Consider the following 16,835-nt stretch of genomic DNA (forward strand, 5'->3'; position numbering starts at 1 on the left):
CAGCGAGATCTCTAACTATAGGCTTCTCACAAAAATAGCCTTGCAACATGCCATGGCTGACGACAATGCACCTGAGCTAACCGATGGAAAAAAGATTTGTCCCCGCCATGGGACAAAATTTTAAAACTCCGTTACCATTATTTCCCTTCGAGAAGAAAACATAAGTTCTAGGTGTCCATGGTTTTTGCACTGAGCAAAAGCGTGGCGCATAATCCATTGGGAGAATGACAAGACTGTCCCCACAACGCTTATCCGCTCGGCCTGCTTCCGTTACGAACCCCGCTAGTTTTGTTCTGAATCCATGTGCCCACGGAGGGTAGGTGACTGAGTCGGTTGGTTGCGCCTTACACCAAGTCTATCTTATCTTGCTGAATCAACTCATTGTGCTAGCTAGCTCATTCCCAATGCCTACAATTCTAACAGATTAAGTAGCAACATGCCTGCACCAGATATCTCCATACATCCATGCATCTTGGTAAACATTTTCTAACACTTGTGCCATCCATATCTATTGTAGTCGGAGAACTGATACAAGTTGTATGGTGAATATGTATATATATGCAGAAACTCAATTCGGCACCCGGGTGCGTATGATCCCTCTACCATAAAAACATATTTCCAAGTGTTAAAAAAATTTGACAAAAAAATTTACATGTACATCTCCATAATATATGTGTATTCGTCAAGTTTCACGAAAAAATGATATTTTTTGTAGTCTAAGCGAAAAAGATAAAATTTATCTTGTGACAAGTCTTTGTTTCAGCACCGCATTTTGTCTTTTTTACACACGCCACATGACATGTCGATTTTTCATGAAACGACTTTGTGAGCGCGTAGCACATGAAGATGTACGCGCGAAATTTTTGTTTCAATTTTTTTGACATTTTAAAATGTGTGTAACATGTATTTCAAAATAAAGGAAGCATACGCTCCCATGTGCCAAAACATCACTCCCTATATATATGCTAATACATAGATGTGTCTGGTATATATATTGAAGGATAGACACGAGTACATGTTGCTCTAAATGTAGTGATCGATGGTGTTAGGTATGGTGGGTGATATTTGATGTTGTTAGAGTATCTGCATTTAAATCGATGAATGAATCCAAATAGTAATATAATCAGGCAAAACATAGAGACTCTGATATGGTGAAATTGATTCGCAAAAAAAAAAAAAAAAAAAGATATGGTGAAATTTGAATCAAATGCAACCTGCAGAAAATCTCCCGCAAAATTAGCATATACATTCGGTCCCCATTTAAATCCCAAAAACCATGGGCGGAGAGTAGATAGCGTAAGCAGAAGACATCCGACATGGCACAAAATGTTCAAATTCGGTTACCACTATTTCCCTTCGAGTAGATAACTAGTCGATGAAGTAGCGCCAAACATGTCGTGTTATGCTATGAGAGCGTCGAACATTAGAGCTAGAGAGTTTTAAGGAAAGGGAGTACTAAAGTTAGTAGGGAGACGAACCTTGTCACTCATAGCCTAGCTGCTTTAGGAAGAGTGCAGGAGAGAACTGAAGATTGGTTACAGAACTACCCGCCAGACATTGATGTTGCAATGACGGTTGATTGTAATGCCCCTGCTTAATTAATATATCTCTTTTCTCCGCAAGGAAAAAGGAAAGAAAACATAAGTCCTAGACGTGCATGTTGTTGTGCTGAGCAAAATCACGGCACACCATTCACCGGGAAAATCACAAGACTGTCCCCACAATTCTTATCCCGTCCTCGGCCCTCTTCTCGCCATGAACCGCGCTAGTTTTTTTGTGAATCCATGTGCCCACGGAGGGCAGGTGAGTCGGTTGGCCGCACGTCACACTAAGTCTATCTCATCTTGCTCAAACAGTTTCTTATGGTACCTAGCTCATTCCCAATGCCTACAATTCCAACAGATTAGTGACATGCCCCGCACCAGATATCTCCATACATCCATGCATCTTGGTACACATTTGCTAACACTTGTGGTATCAATATTTATTATATTTGATGATACACGTTTTAAAGGTGGGTATGTATATATGATAATAGATAGATGTGTCTGGTATATATATATATTGAAGGATAGACACAAGTACATGTTGCTCTAAATGTAGTGATGATGTAAGGTATGGTGGGTGATGTTTGAGTCATTTGTCCTAAGGTTTCTAAAATTAAAACTTCATATAAAGTGTAATAAATAGTATGCATGTTGCTTGGTTGCCTTGTACAACTAAGGTGCAAACCTTAGTTGCAAGAATTGGTGGCTTGTTTATATCCCATCATGTCATGTTGAAATAGGACAATTGCAGTGGGGGCTCATCTGTGTTGCCCTCTTATTTTAGCGATAGAAGAGCGGTATTTAAATAATATTGTTTCATGTTTCAAACATGTTAGGATAGCCAACAAATAGTATGAATGATGGACACAAACAATTTACCACCAGTTGCATTATTTTACAAAAAAAAGTCCAATGTCATCTCTTCCAACACCAATCTTGACTAATAAAGGAAAAACAATGGTGGTGAATTCACCGTGTCACAATCAACCCCCACCCTCTTGATTTTGTCCCCTCTCTCCCTCCTTCGCCCGTTGCCACAATGGATGCAAGGGAGTCATGAGGACAAATAGGGCTAGACTAAGGAGTTGTTCGGCTCGTTAAGCCTCGTGATCGTTAATGCTCAGATCATTAAGCTCATTATCTTTAACAAGCTAAAAGTGAAGTTTGACTTGGTTCCGTTATGCGTAACAAGCGCTCACTAAGAATCGTTGAGGAGCACACACACACACACTCAACATGCATGAAAAATTATAATCTATTAGCTTGACAAAATAGGGTGACCTCGTCAGGAGTTGGAATGAAGCAACGGTTGAGGAGGATGCGGCCAGAAGATACCTAGTGGGACGCCATTGGGGTTTAAGAAGATTAGAACATGAGATAGGGAAGATACAAGTACGAGCAATGGTCATTATAGAGAATGGGACGCCATTGTTTGCCATATATAGTTGGTCAAGTGACCTAAGATCGGCTACATGTTAATTTTGAGATATATCACTATACTTACCAATTCTTGGTTGTTCGTGAGATTAACAAGTAGCTCACGAAACTCGTCGGTTTGATCTTTTAGCTCATTAACGTTAACGAGCTAAAAATGATGATTGGCTCAGTTCTTTCAGAAAACGAGCCAAGCTCAAACAAGTCAAGAAAACGAGCGCTTGTTAAGCTCACTGAGATTCGAGCTTTATGTCCTGCCCTAAGGACAAAGCTCATGATGAGTGGAACAGATTTTGTATGTCAATCCACTGAAAAATATTTCATGGAATAGACACACAACGTAATTTGGGAAAACTCTGTACAAGATGATATAATGTTTTGATAAGGACAAAGCAATTGGAATATGTTGTTTCTCTAAAATAAAACAACATATTGAATTAAAACTTTGCATTGTGGGGTCATACTCCGTATTTATATTGCACATGAAAAATAAGTGTCTTTTCATTTCTTGTACATGGATGCCGAGTTTCAAAATAGTTAAATAACAAGAAGCCGAGATGCAGATAAGTGGTTGTTGTGCAGAAGCGCATAAGGGCTAGGTCCCGGGTTCGAGTTCTCACTTCTACCTTAATTAATAAGCCAGGGTGGAGTCACTTTGTGGTCTTGTTCTCACTTATACCTTAATTAATAAGCCAGGGTGGAGTCCCCCTGTGGAGTCACTTCTACCTTAGTTCATAGCCATTAGCCATGTTGTCCTATTTCAATGAATTAAAGGCCACATTATCTTTAGCCGCCGAGAAATAAAGATGAAATCTATTTTAGCTTCTCTACACATTTTCCACACTGTTACTCGTTTATAACAATGATGGCAACTTCATGTTCTTTACCATTTGATCTTATTTCACATTCTGTCTTAAAATTGGGCAAAGTTGTCCCTGTTTGTAGGAACAAAAGTTCTAGGTACAGTAGTTCAAAATTTTCAGCAGGTTAGAATGTATTTATGCCTTTCACTTCCACCTTCTTCATTTGATGAAAAGGTAAGTGTTTACTATATTACTCAAGTAAAAAATAATTAACACAAAATTACCTACCTGATTCAGATCTTCCGGTGCCTTATTACTGGTAGCAACAAGGACAGTTCCTGTGCTTAACAGTCTGTTCAGAATACCAGACAGAGCCACAACAGCAAATGCATCAATAGTCTGCACATATGCAGCTTATTAGTAAAATTAAAATCTAGAAGCTACAGAATTTATTGATTTTACAGTGACAACTAAATATTGTGTAGTAAGTGCAAGCTAATATGGTAGACAAAGTGAAGTAGCAATAGGTGTTCATATACACATTACATTAAAGCACAACACTTAAATTGGATGTAAGGATTTATAAAATGTATTAACCTCACGAAAACTATCTAAGAAGTTGAAGTTAGGATTATGCTAAGTCATGTGGGCATCAGTGTACAATCTAATTTACCATCAGAAAGATTAATTTTCACTTATTAAAAAAAATTACATAGCAAGTATGTTACACTCATATGTACTGTGGACTGTAAGAACTATAAAAGAGGGGACATAAATAAAGAAAAATAGATTTGAGAAATTCTACCTACAAGACTATCCGTTGAGTAATTGGAACAATTGATTAAATATGCCAGTAATCTGATAAGAATGATGCTAAGTGTGACATAAAAAATGGCAGTTTTCTTTAAGAAGTCAGAAAAGCCAATTGTCCAAAGTGTTAAATTCAGGTACCTGTATCTCGTCAAAGCATAAAATGCTTGCACCACATTTATTTGCTTGTCTATCAACAAGGAACTTATCAGCAACAGCTAAAAGGATATGCTTTTGCTGTGTATCTTGTTTGTACTTTCTTCCCCAACCAGCCACTCCTTTATTTTGGCATCGAAAGGGAGGCCTGATATCCAACTAAAAGTATTCGAGTGAATAGGCTTATCTCATCACGTCTCTTCCACACATCATGCATATGATCTTTTATTTCAAGCATAGCCTGTATGAAAGAGTAATTCAACTTTATACAGATCCTAGACAGCAGGATCCAAACTGAAATATGATAATCACCAAGTTGATTCACAGAACTCTTGCGAAGCCCACACATGTACTCTGTTTTGCCAGCTAGCCAAGCCACTTCTACATAATTTACCTCATGAAAGTGAAACCGCCGCCTGTGTTTGATGACACCTTCAGTGACCCCATAAAACATGTCCATCAACATTGTCTTCCCTGTGTTATATATATTATATAATACAAATTAAATATTTCACTTGGGTCAGATGTTCATGAAGATCATGTTTTTTTTTTTAAATACTGCTAAGATATTAATAGATATACAGAAGAGAACCAGGCTAAAAACACCTAACCCTAAGCATGCAGGCCAGGTGAAGTTATCGAATAGCTTACCACTTCCAACATTCCCGTAAAGGTATAACCCTTTTGGAGCAACAGGTGCGACTGGTTTCTGGCCAACCAGCGTATCTAGTTTCTTTTCTCGGTTCGAGTACGAGACCCATCTTCCAACTCCAGGTTCTATATTTGCTCTTCTTTTTCTGGTTTAATCAACAAAACATACGTCAAACAGCGACATTCAATTCAGTGGAAAACATCAGTTTGAACTCGGTCGGTGGCCAAGGGAGGGGAGTGGTGGAATTAGAAAACTTGTTCGGGCAGAGCTCTGAACCACGAACATGGTACAGCACTGCCACTTGAGAGAGACAGAGAGGAAGAGGGATCGCGTGGGTTTCGGGCCGTGGTCGGCGGCGTCGTGGAGGCGACGGGGGAGGGGGAGCACGGCGGGGGGCTGTGGGCGCGCGGGAGGCACATCGCGGGTGACGGCGCCGAGGAGAGCGGCGGATCGGCGGGGGAGACCGCCGCGCAGCCGGAGCATGGTCGCAGCGGTGGTGGGGCGAAAGCGCACGGCGAGGCGAGGTGGTGGCTTAACTCTCAACCGCGCCCATGTCGGGGAGGAAGGCAGAACGGAGGCGACGCACGCGGCCTCTATTCTCACCGCACACCGTGGGCTCCAGGTCCAGCCCTTTTCGCTTGGCCTACCTACCACCGAGAAAAGCCTGTGTTGCCCGTCAGGCCCATTAGTGGATGTGATTCACTCAAAAAATAATGGTGGACGTGATGAAATGTTCAGCCACACGTGGATCAATCAGGAACCAAATGTTACATCTATATCACCAGCAGCAAGTATCAAATATTCCTCCAATTAATATAGATGTACCTAGACACGTTTTAGTTATAGATACATCTATTTGAGCATCAAATAATATAGATCAGAGTGAGTAGAAAAATCACAAATGCAAGTAGAGCTTTCAAAAGTTTCAACACAAGTGTTCAGCCGAAATCATCCATAATTTAGTTAGCTCACACTCACATCGTCTGGTATTTTTTTCAATAAAAAAATATATTAATTTCGTAAAGATATCAATTACATCCGTTTTTGCAACAACACAGTGCCCTAATGATAATACGGATGCACACAACTAAAAAAAGAAAGGAAAAATACAAAAAAGAAAAAGTCTCACTACAGTAATCTATTATGATAGCAAGCCAATCACAACCAAGACAACACTAGAAATCTATCTTCTCCAAAACCGATGCCTACAAAAAGGGAACAAAGCACAAGCGTTATCGTCGCCATGGTCATAGATCATAGGTTTCACCCTCAAGAAAGTCCGCGCTCTCAAAAACAATATATTTAACAAGATCATTGTTGGGCAAACATATGATAATAAGCACTCAGGATCGCATAATGTGAGGGTCTGTCTTGATACTGTCGCCGATGACAGGTGGAGGGACATCTATTCTGAATCACAGGTCACTCATCTCACTCATCTCGTGACTCTTTGCTCCGACCATAGTCCAATTTTTCTTCAACTTGCAAAGGAAATTCGGTCCCTGCCTTCAGTATGAGATATATTGGGAGCCCGATCCAATATTGAAGGAAATAATTGATAGAGAGTGGAAGGGCATAGGTTCGATGTCAGATGTGGGGGATGTTCACTCGGATTTAACTAAACTTATGAAGGATTTGCACGTTTGGGGAAAACAGAAGATTGACAACATTACAAGGAAAGTACAAAAACTTCGGGAAAAACTACAACGCTCAAGTGTGCCAATGCTTCATCTGCAGATATCCAGTTTGTCTCGTACCAAGTGAATAAGTTGCTATATAAGGAGGTGATGCTATGGTTACAGAGATCCAGAATCGAATGGCTCAAAATTCTTACATCACCGTGCAGTCTGGAGGGCACGTAAAAATAAAATTGCGTGCCTCCGGGATGAGAATGTGGTGTCCAAGATGCACCCACCGAGATGCAAAGGATGGCAATTTCATACTTCAAGTCTTTGTACACCCAGGATCCATCCCTGGATTGCACTCTCATTGTTGATCTCACTCCAAAACAAGTTACCGGAGGAAATGAATTTGCGGTTGTGCAAAGATTTCTCAAATGAGGAGATTTCAGACCCCGTTATTCCAGATTGCGCCTATTAAAGCCCCTGGACCAAACGGTTTTCATGCTAGATTTTATCAGCGGAACTGGGTTATAATGCAGGATGATGCATGTAGTAAAAAATTCTTTCAGACACGATTTATGCTGGAGGATATAAATGACACCTCCATTGTCCTAATTCCAAAAATTGAGAACCCTATCGAGCTGAAAGATTACAGACCTATTGGGCTCGATCGGTAATGTCTTGTATAAGGTAGTATCTAAATGCTTAGTGAACCGACTCTGGCCTTTGCTAGGCAAATTATATCAGAAAACCAGAGCGTCTTTATTCCGGGTCGTATGATTATTGATAATGCATTGTTGACATTTGAGTGTATGCATTTCATGGAGCATGGAACTAAACCTAGTTCTCCATATTACACTTATAAGTTAGATATGTCGAAGGCTTATGACAGAGTTGATTGGCAGTTTTTGGAGAGTACAATGTCTTAAATGGGCTTCTCACACCGGTGGGTAATGGCGTGTGTCACCATGTGGCGGTATTCATTCAAGTTTAATGGAACTCTTTTGGAAGCATTTTCTCCTACCAGGGGGCTAAGACAGAGAGATCTTCTCTCACCGTTCCCTTTTTCTCCTACCAGGAGGTTTAATTACAAACGAACATTTTTCCCGCTACTTTTGTTCTGAATCCATGTGCCCATGGAGGGTAGGTGAGTCGGTTGGCTTCGCGTTACACCAAGTCTATCTTATCTTGCTGAATCAAAGCATCGTGCTAGCTAGCTCATTCCCAATGACTACAATTCCAACAGATTAAGTAGCAACATGCCTGCACCAGATATCTCCATACATACATGCATCTTGGTAAACATTTTCTAACACGTGTGCCATCCATATCTATTGTAGTCGGAGAACTGATACAAGTTGTATGGTGGATGTGTATATATATGCTAATAGATAGATGTGTCTGGTATATATATTGAAGGATAGACACGAGTACATGTTGCTCTAAATGTAGTGATCGATGGTTTTAGGTATGGTGGGTGATATTTGATGGTTGTACAATCCTCGCAAAAGTTTTAGGTAAAAAAAGTTGCATGGCAAATGGGGATCAACTTCTTGCCAGAACATGTAAACCTATTACTCTTCACAAAAGTTTCATCATCAACTTGATGCACCAATAAATAAATCCTCAAATTACTTTAAAATAAACTAAATCCCCAATTTGCTTAGTAGTGGAGGCCGCACCTTAGATCTCAGTCACCAGATCCTGCAGGTTCTAGGGTTGCTTCTCGCTCTGATTCTGCTCCTGTGGTTGGAGCAAAGCTGGAGGGAGAGCGGCGTCGTCCTCCCCAATAAGATGGTGGCTCCAGGCTCTGCCAATCCCAGATGCTGCTGCAACAACGTTGCTCTCCCGTCCGGGCATGGTGGCGAGGGGGAGGGCAAGTTCTATGCGACAATATTCCTTGCCGCCTCTCTCCTGGCCGGCCATGGTGGCGATGAGGAGTTGAGGCGAGCAGGGCCTTTTCTGAATCTGGATGGCGGTTCCTGTCTCCTTCCTATCTGCGCGAGCTGGAGCAGAGGTCCAACTTTCCTTGGCCTGTCGTGGAGGCGAGGAAGGAAGTGGTGGCGGTGTCTCTGTCCTCCACCTTCTACAGCGTCGGCTGCCTAAGAGGTGCTATGGAGCTGCTCTCCTAGGGCTCCTTCGAGCGTCACACACGGAGTCTCTCGACGCCGTGATCCTTGGCCGGCATGGCGGCCCAACTCCTGCCTCCAGAGTGGAGGCTCTCTCTCGTGTCGACTGTCGGAGCTCGGCGTGGCTTCATCGCCAAGTGGTTCGTCCCCGGAGGTGGAGAAGCGACCGTCGGATGCAATACAGCGTCAGATGTGTGATATTGAGCATCCTGGCACCTGAACTCGACGTCTCTGTCTTGAGTTCGTTGGCGATCTGTGGCGGCGCCACCCAAGGACTTGATTGCGTTTTAATCTTTCTTTCTAGGGTGTTTTCTGCATATCTAGAAGCCCCTTCTTCAAATTCCAGGTTTCTCAGTCCGAGAGTTGTAAAGGGGCTTCTTTGCAATTTGTACCTGCCACGTGTGATGAATGAAAGTTTCTCTGGGGTCTTCTAGGCCATGGATCCTTGTTAAAAAAAAAAATCGCCAATTTCATTAACCCATAGTCTGACCAACTCGTTTCCATTTTTTTTTTTTGAGATTAAACCAACTCGTTTCCAGTCTGACCCAGTGGGGCTGATGGCCTAAAATACTTGTTTTTGGAAGCCCAAAGACTGCTTCCAGGCGGCCCATATGCAGCAGGGCAGCCGCGATTGCACGCTCCACTCCTGCACTTGCTCCTTCCACCTTTGCTCAAAAAAAAAAACTTGCTCCTTCCACCGACCTCAGCCATGTTTCTTCCCCATCGTCTTCTTCTTCCTCCTCTCTGCGGCAGCGGCAGCAGCATACCACCACCTCTGGCCCTCCGCTCGCCGCGCCCTCTGCCCACGGTAAATTCCACATTCCCGCCTTCCTTGCGCCGTAGTGGTCTCACTGCTTTTCTCATAGACTACGTCGGCATCCTTGCACTCTAGTGCCCGCAACGTGTTTGTCTAATTGTTCGTGTTAGTCTGACAGGCCAACAGAGCACTAGTATCACATCCCCTTCCCTTGTGACATCTAGCGTCCGCGGCATCAAACAGCATCTACAGATACAACAGCAGCAAACTGTGCAGCCGCAGACGCGTGGGATACGCCAGCGGTGCTGCTCCGGCACGATTTTCCACTGGCACAGTACATGAGGATGTTCTGCGAGTGGGGATCACAAGGGGGCGAGATGTGCTGACGGAGCAAGACGGGAGGGCGGAGCATGGCGGCACCGCAGGGTGGGGATGGGCGACGCAACGCAGCTCCCATCACAAGGGGGGATAGTCCGGATAGATATACTTAACTGAAGATGTTTTCTAGTTTGCGTTGTCTGACATCGGTCATGATTTGAACATCTAATATATACTTACTTTGCAATCTTTGATAGTGAATCGTATGCTCAGCTTCACCTTCTTTTATTCGTTCCTTGCACTAATCCAAACTTTCTTAGTTTCACATGAACCGCCTGGGCAACATGTCATAGCGGAATGTGGCATTTCACAGAACATCCCAAGAATTGCTGAAACTGAAACTACAATATTTGAACCTTCAGCAGTTGTCCAAGGTGGTACTGCCTCTCTGGTTCAGGCACTGAAATCAACTACAGCTCAAGATGTGTTCAGTTTTCACTTTTATGGGCACAACAGAGGGAAATCTGCTCTGTCTTCCTTGCTGAACCTTATTGGCACAGGAGCGTTTTCGCATGATTTGCCTTAGCTACCTGAGCTAGACAACCTCTTCAACAACAGCGTGTAAACTAACAACTGACTGCGTACTTGACTAAACATTGACAATTCAACTCGTGAAGAAAGAGTTAGCTGTCCATTTATGGCATGGCATGTGGCCTCCTGTGACTGTGAGTTCTAAGCATTGGAATGTAATGATGATATCCTGCTTTTGTCCATAGTTCTTTTGAAGAAACAAATAGTCAAAATCTTATACGACCGAGAGGCGGAAACCCTAGCGCCCCAACTCCCCGCCGCCACCCACCCCGCCTCCCCCCTGCCGCCGCCGGAGGGCGCCGCTGGGCAAAGCCCGCGCGGCGCCGGCGGCGGCAGGGCGTCCTCTCCACGCGCCCCCCCTAGCTGGAGGTTTCCCGCGGGGATCTCGCCCGGCGGCTGCGCGCGGCGTGCCGGCAGCGCTCCTCCCTGCTGGCGCCGTGGTGTTTGTCCCCGTGCCAGCGACGGGCTGCTCGGCCTCCCCCCGTCTCAGTCCCCCCATCCCCTCCGTGCTCTGCTCCCGTGCTGCACCGGAGACCTTCCCGCGGTGGCTGCTCGCATCGGCGCCGGCCGCTGCTGTGCCGCTCGTTCCTGGGCTCTCCTCGTCTCCGTCGCGGCGCTCAGTGGTGCTCGGCCGCTGGGCGTCGTCCTCATTCTGTTCCGGCTCTCCTCGCGTGAGGGCCGGCCCCCTGGCTCCGGCGCGCGGGCTGCTCCGCTCGGCTTGGTGCGGCCGGCGTGGCCCTCCAGGCCTCGGCCCCTGCCCACTCCCCTGCTCGCCCCACGCTGTTCCGGTGGTTTGGCCATCGATCCCGGCCACGGGCGCGCGGCTCGCCCCCCTGCGGTGGTGCTGTGTGTTGCGGTCTCTGCCCCCGAGCTTTGGTGAGCTGCTGCTCTTCCTCCGGTGTGGTTCGGGCTAAGGCTCTGCGACGGCGGCGCTCTCTTTGCGTCGATATCCTTGGTGAAGGCGTCGCTCTGGAACCACATCTGCTCGTGCATTGCCGCCTCGCGGGGCTGCACGTTTCCCCCTTCCTGCGCCCATGTCGCGGTCTCCTCTCCGGCGCCCGTGTCGCCCACCCTTCCTCCCCTGTGTGCAGTGCCCGTGTCACTGCCCCTCCAAGTTGGCCTCTGCTACTCCCCACTATTCGTTTCTGCAGTACCCCTGCGAGGTTATCCCCTCGATCCTCTGCTTCGACTTCCTCCAACCGATTGTTGCTTCCTTCCAATGCCGGGTTAGCAAGTTCCGATTCGTCCTTTTGGCTGTCCTTGTTCTGAGGCAGTGTCCTTCCTCCTCCGAGGCTTCCTCCCCCCGGAGGGCGAGTGAAGGTGTCTTCTCGGGCTGGATTCTTTTTGGCCGAATCCCCTTGCTCTCTTGCTTATGTCTTCCCTTCTTCAGGGCTTCCTCCCCCTGCAGAGCGAGTGGAAGTGTTCGTCTTGAGCGGCAACCACATAGTCAGGCTTGACTGACTTGATGCGGTCGGTTCATCATGCTCAGCGGAGTTTTTCGTGCCCGGTGGTGTCGACTAGGTGGCTCTCTCTGTCTGAAGCCGGGTTAACGAGTTCTTGGCTCCTCTCTTTGGTGGTCTTGTTCCCACGCAGCTCGCCTCCCTCCTCCAGGGCTTCCTCCCCCTTGAGGGCGAGTGGAGGGTGCTCGCATGCGCAGCCCCTATGGTCTCGGACCTCCTCGTTCTCTTTCGGTGGTCCTCCCTCCTTTCGGGCTTCCTTCCCCTAAAGGGCGAGCAGAGTTCCTCTGCAAGAGCGGCAACCATTTAGCCACAGGCGGTTCCGCTATAACCTTCCGCTATAACCTTCTCGCAAGAACGGTTCTTGCAACATGTCACGTATTCTGATGCCGACAGTGTGTGTGTGAGTTGAAAGCGTGAGTGTTGTGAGCGTGTGGGCCTGCGTCACTAGGATTTAGTTGTCCACCTATATAAGGTGCAGCTGTAACCGAAGCATGCTTTGTATTTATGCCTGAACTTTGGAAAAGAAACCAAAAAGCTGCTCGCTACCCCTCTCTTGGAGGATCTCACACCGGCAACGGAGCATGACACAACTTACTAATTTTCATTCCCATTCGCGGAGAAAACATAAGTTCTAGGTGTCCATGGTTTTTATACCTAGCAAAAGCGATAACCACAGTCCACTGTGAAAATCACAAGACTGCCCCCACAATGCTTATCCCCAGATGCGGTGCACGTTGCCCCAAGTCTATCGCTCACCTTGCTCAAGCAATTACTCAAGCTAGCTATAGCTCGTTCCCAATGCCTACAATTCCAATAGATTTTGTAGCGGCATGTCCGCACCAGATATCTCCATACATCCATGCATCTTGGTACACATTTTCTAACATTTGTGCCATCCATATATATTGCATTCGATGATACATGTTGTATGGTGGACGTGTATGCATGTTAATTGATAGATGTGTCTGGTATTTATATTGAAGGATAGACACGGGTACATGTTGCTCTCAATGTTAGTGATTGTGTCAGGTGTGGTGGGTGATGTTTGAATCATGTGTCCTAAGGTTTCTCAAATTACAATGTCATATAAAATGGAATGTATATGGTTTGGTGGCCTTGTACAACTTAATTAATATGAGCATGTATGATGTATATCTTATATTCCATCGATGCATATATACGACCATATAATTGTACCCTACCATGCCTCCACATTAGGGCACATCATCTTCTATTAACTCCTCCACATTCACCCAAGCCATTTCTCCCTGCGACCTATTTTTCTTGACTCATTCTCAAAAGATAACAATTTTCACTTCTATTTAGTGTGTGTATTAAGAATTGTTGTGTACAACATCATCTTGCGAGTATTGGATAAAACTATTGACATTAATAAATATAAATCTTGTTAGGCCTAATACTTCAAGAGTAACACCAGATCGTGAACAATAGCCACTAGAACACCTAATTAACATAAGACAGAGAGGGTTTAGGGATGCATTACGCATTGCAGGAGTTGCCATTGTCGCCTGCTCGTTGCAGGCGTGAAGCAGAGAGGTCGTTGATGATCTGGGGATCCTCCTGATCCCCTCAGGTCTCCAGCGGCACCGCCTCGGCACCGCCGGGGTGTAGGCTGGCCTTCCCGTCGTTCGCGCCTCCCTAGATCGGTAGGGCTTTAGGAGTTGTGGGGAAAGCAGCGATCTGATCGTCAAAACTAGCGTGATCGATAGCAGCCAGGCTCCCCCCCTTTTATATGGCGCAGGCGACAGGGGACCAAACCATCGAGTTGGTTTTGGTGCCCCCGATCGTGGCGCGTGAGATGCGAACGAGTTGGTCACGAACGTTGGTTCGTGGGCCTCCTCCTTAACGTTATTTGACTAGAACGTTTTTGTCAATGTTTATCTCTAAACCTGACGTTATTTGACTAGAACGTTTTTGTCTCTTAAACCTGACAGGTCAACCAACATTCTCCCCCTTGATCGTTAGGTTTAACATCATTTGCCCATTCTCCATAGGAATAATAAACCAAAGTGAGGTGTTACAACAACCAATGAAATGCTATTGAACCTCAACACTTATGGTATACCAGCCTATCTTGAAATGGATAACATAATACTTATTGGGAGTGGTTCTTATTATGGTCCCTTTATTCCAGAATCATAAGGCTTCCAGGTAATCCCATGCCGGCAACATGCTCACGAAAGATTCCGGGTGGTAAGCCTTTCGTTAGCGGATCCGCAAGCATACGAGTCGTACTTATATGCTTAACCTTAGTTGTTTGATCCTGGATCCTATGCATCACAACATGATACTTAATGTCAATGTGTTTGGCAGCATCACTTGACTTGTTGTTATTCGCATAGAAAACTGCGGGTTCATTATCGCAAGTACAATAGAAGTGGTTTTGAAATGCCGTCGACCACTTTAAGTCCGGGAATGAAATTCTTTAGCCATACAGCCTGCCCGAGTGGCCTCGTAACATGCTATAAACTCTGCTTGCATCGTAGATGAAGCAACTATAGTTTGTTTGGAGCTTTTCCACGATATAGCTCCTCCGGCAAGTGTGAATACATAACCCGACGTGGATTTCTTACTATCCACACAACCGGCATGATCAGAATCTGAATAACCAACAACTTGTAGGTTATCAGACCTTCTGTACGTAAGCATGTACCCTTTTGTCTCTTGCATATAACGCAAGACTTTCTTTGCGGCCTTCCAGTGGTCTAGTCCTGGATTTGATTGGAATCTGCCAAGCATCCCGGTTATAAAAGCCAAATCAGGGCGTGTACAAACTTGTGCATACATGATGCTTCCGACAACCGAAGCATAAGGAACCGACTTCATCCGATCGGTTTCAATTTGGTTCCTCGGACATTGAAATGTCCCAAACTTATCGCCCTTAACTATCGGGGCAGGTGAGCCAGAGCACTTATGCATATTGAATTTCTTTAGTACTCGCTCAAAGTATGCCTTTTGTGATAGTCCCAACACACCTTTATACCTATCTCGATGAATCTCAATGCCGAGGACATATGAAGCTTCACCGAGATCTTTCATATCAAAATTGGAAGACAGAAAATTCTTGGTCTCGTGCAGCATATCCTTATCACTGCAGGCCAATAATATGTCATCCACATACAGAACTAATATTGTGAACCTACTGCCCTTAAACTTAACATAAATGCAGTTGTCCTTAACATTTTCAGTAAAACCAAAAGTTCTAATAATCTTATCGAACTTGAGGTACCACTGTCTTGAAGCTTGCTTCAAGCCATAGATGGATTTCTTGAGACGACATGCTAAATGTTCCTTTCCTTCCACAACAAAACCTTCCGGCTGAGTCATGTACACGTCTTCATCAAGGTCGCCATTTAGAAATGCCGTCTTAACGTCCATTTGATGCAATTCTAGGTCGAAATGAGCTACCAGAGCCATGACGATCCTAAAAGTATCTTTAGATGACACAGGAGAGAAAGTCTCATTATAATCGATTCCTTCTCTCTCGTGTGAAACCTTTTGCCACAAGTCTAGCTTTGAACCTTTCGATGTTCCCTTTGGGGTCGTACTTAGTTTTGTAGATCCATTTGGAGCCTACTCTTTTGGCGTCATTAGGAACTTCTACTAGGTCCCAAACATCATTTGAGCTCATAGATTTCAACTCGTCTTCCATGGCGATTTGCCACTTAGACGAATTCAAACTCTTAATGGCCTCCTTGTATGAGGTTGGATCCTCCACCTTTCCTATATCATCTACATCCTCACTCATGTAGGTGATATAATCATCCGAGATGGCTTTTCTTCTTTCTCGATGTGATCTTCTCACAGTGCGATGGTGGTGGAGGGGCATTATTATTATGAGGATCTTCTTCATTATCCGACCGGTGATTTTCTTCACCTTCTGGATTTGCGTTATCATTAGTTTCAGGATCACCATCAGGTTGAGGACCAGAACTGTGAGGTTCGGTCTCAACATTAGAAGTGATTCTCCTCTGCATTGGTAGAACGACCTTTTGGATAATCGGGGATGGAGCACACACCCGCTTTTCCTCAAGATCGATCTTCCTCAATTCATTAACTTCATTATCCTCAAAAAATACCGCTTGCCGGGTCTCCACGTACTTAGTGGTATGACCGGGGCAATAGAAACGATATCCCTTTCCCCTGTGCGGGTATCCGACGAAGAAACAACTAACCGTTTTTGGGTCTAACTTCTTAAGTTGTGGATTGAAAATTCTAGCTTCAGCAGGACAACCCCACACACGTAAATAGTTCAAGCTCGGTTTCTTTCCCGTCCACATCTCGTGAGGTGTGTTCGGTGCTGACTTAGTGGGAGCAAGATTTAAAATATGTGCAGCCGTCTTCAATGCCTCCATCCATAGGCTTACCGGCAAACTTGCATGGCTGAGCATGCTACGCACCATATCCAAAAGCGTGCGATTGCGGCGCTCAGCCACACCATTTTGTTGAGGTTCACCAGGCATTGAATAATGGGCAACAATTCCATTCTCAGCTAGGAACTTAGCAAAAGGTCCTGGAATTTGCCCATAAGGAGC

Source organism: Lolium rigidum, chromosome 3 (genome assembly GCF_022539505.1).
Source record: "Lolium rigidum isolate FL_2022 chromosome 3, APGP_CSIRO_Lrig_0.1, whole genome shotgun sequence".
Lineage (NCBI taxonomy): Eukaryota > Viridiplantae > Streptophyta > Magnoliopsida > Poales > Poaceae > Lolium > Lolium rigidum.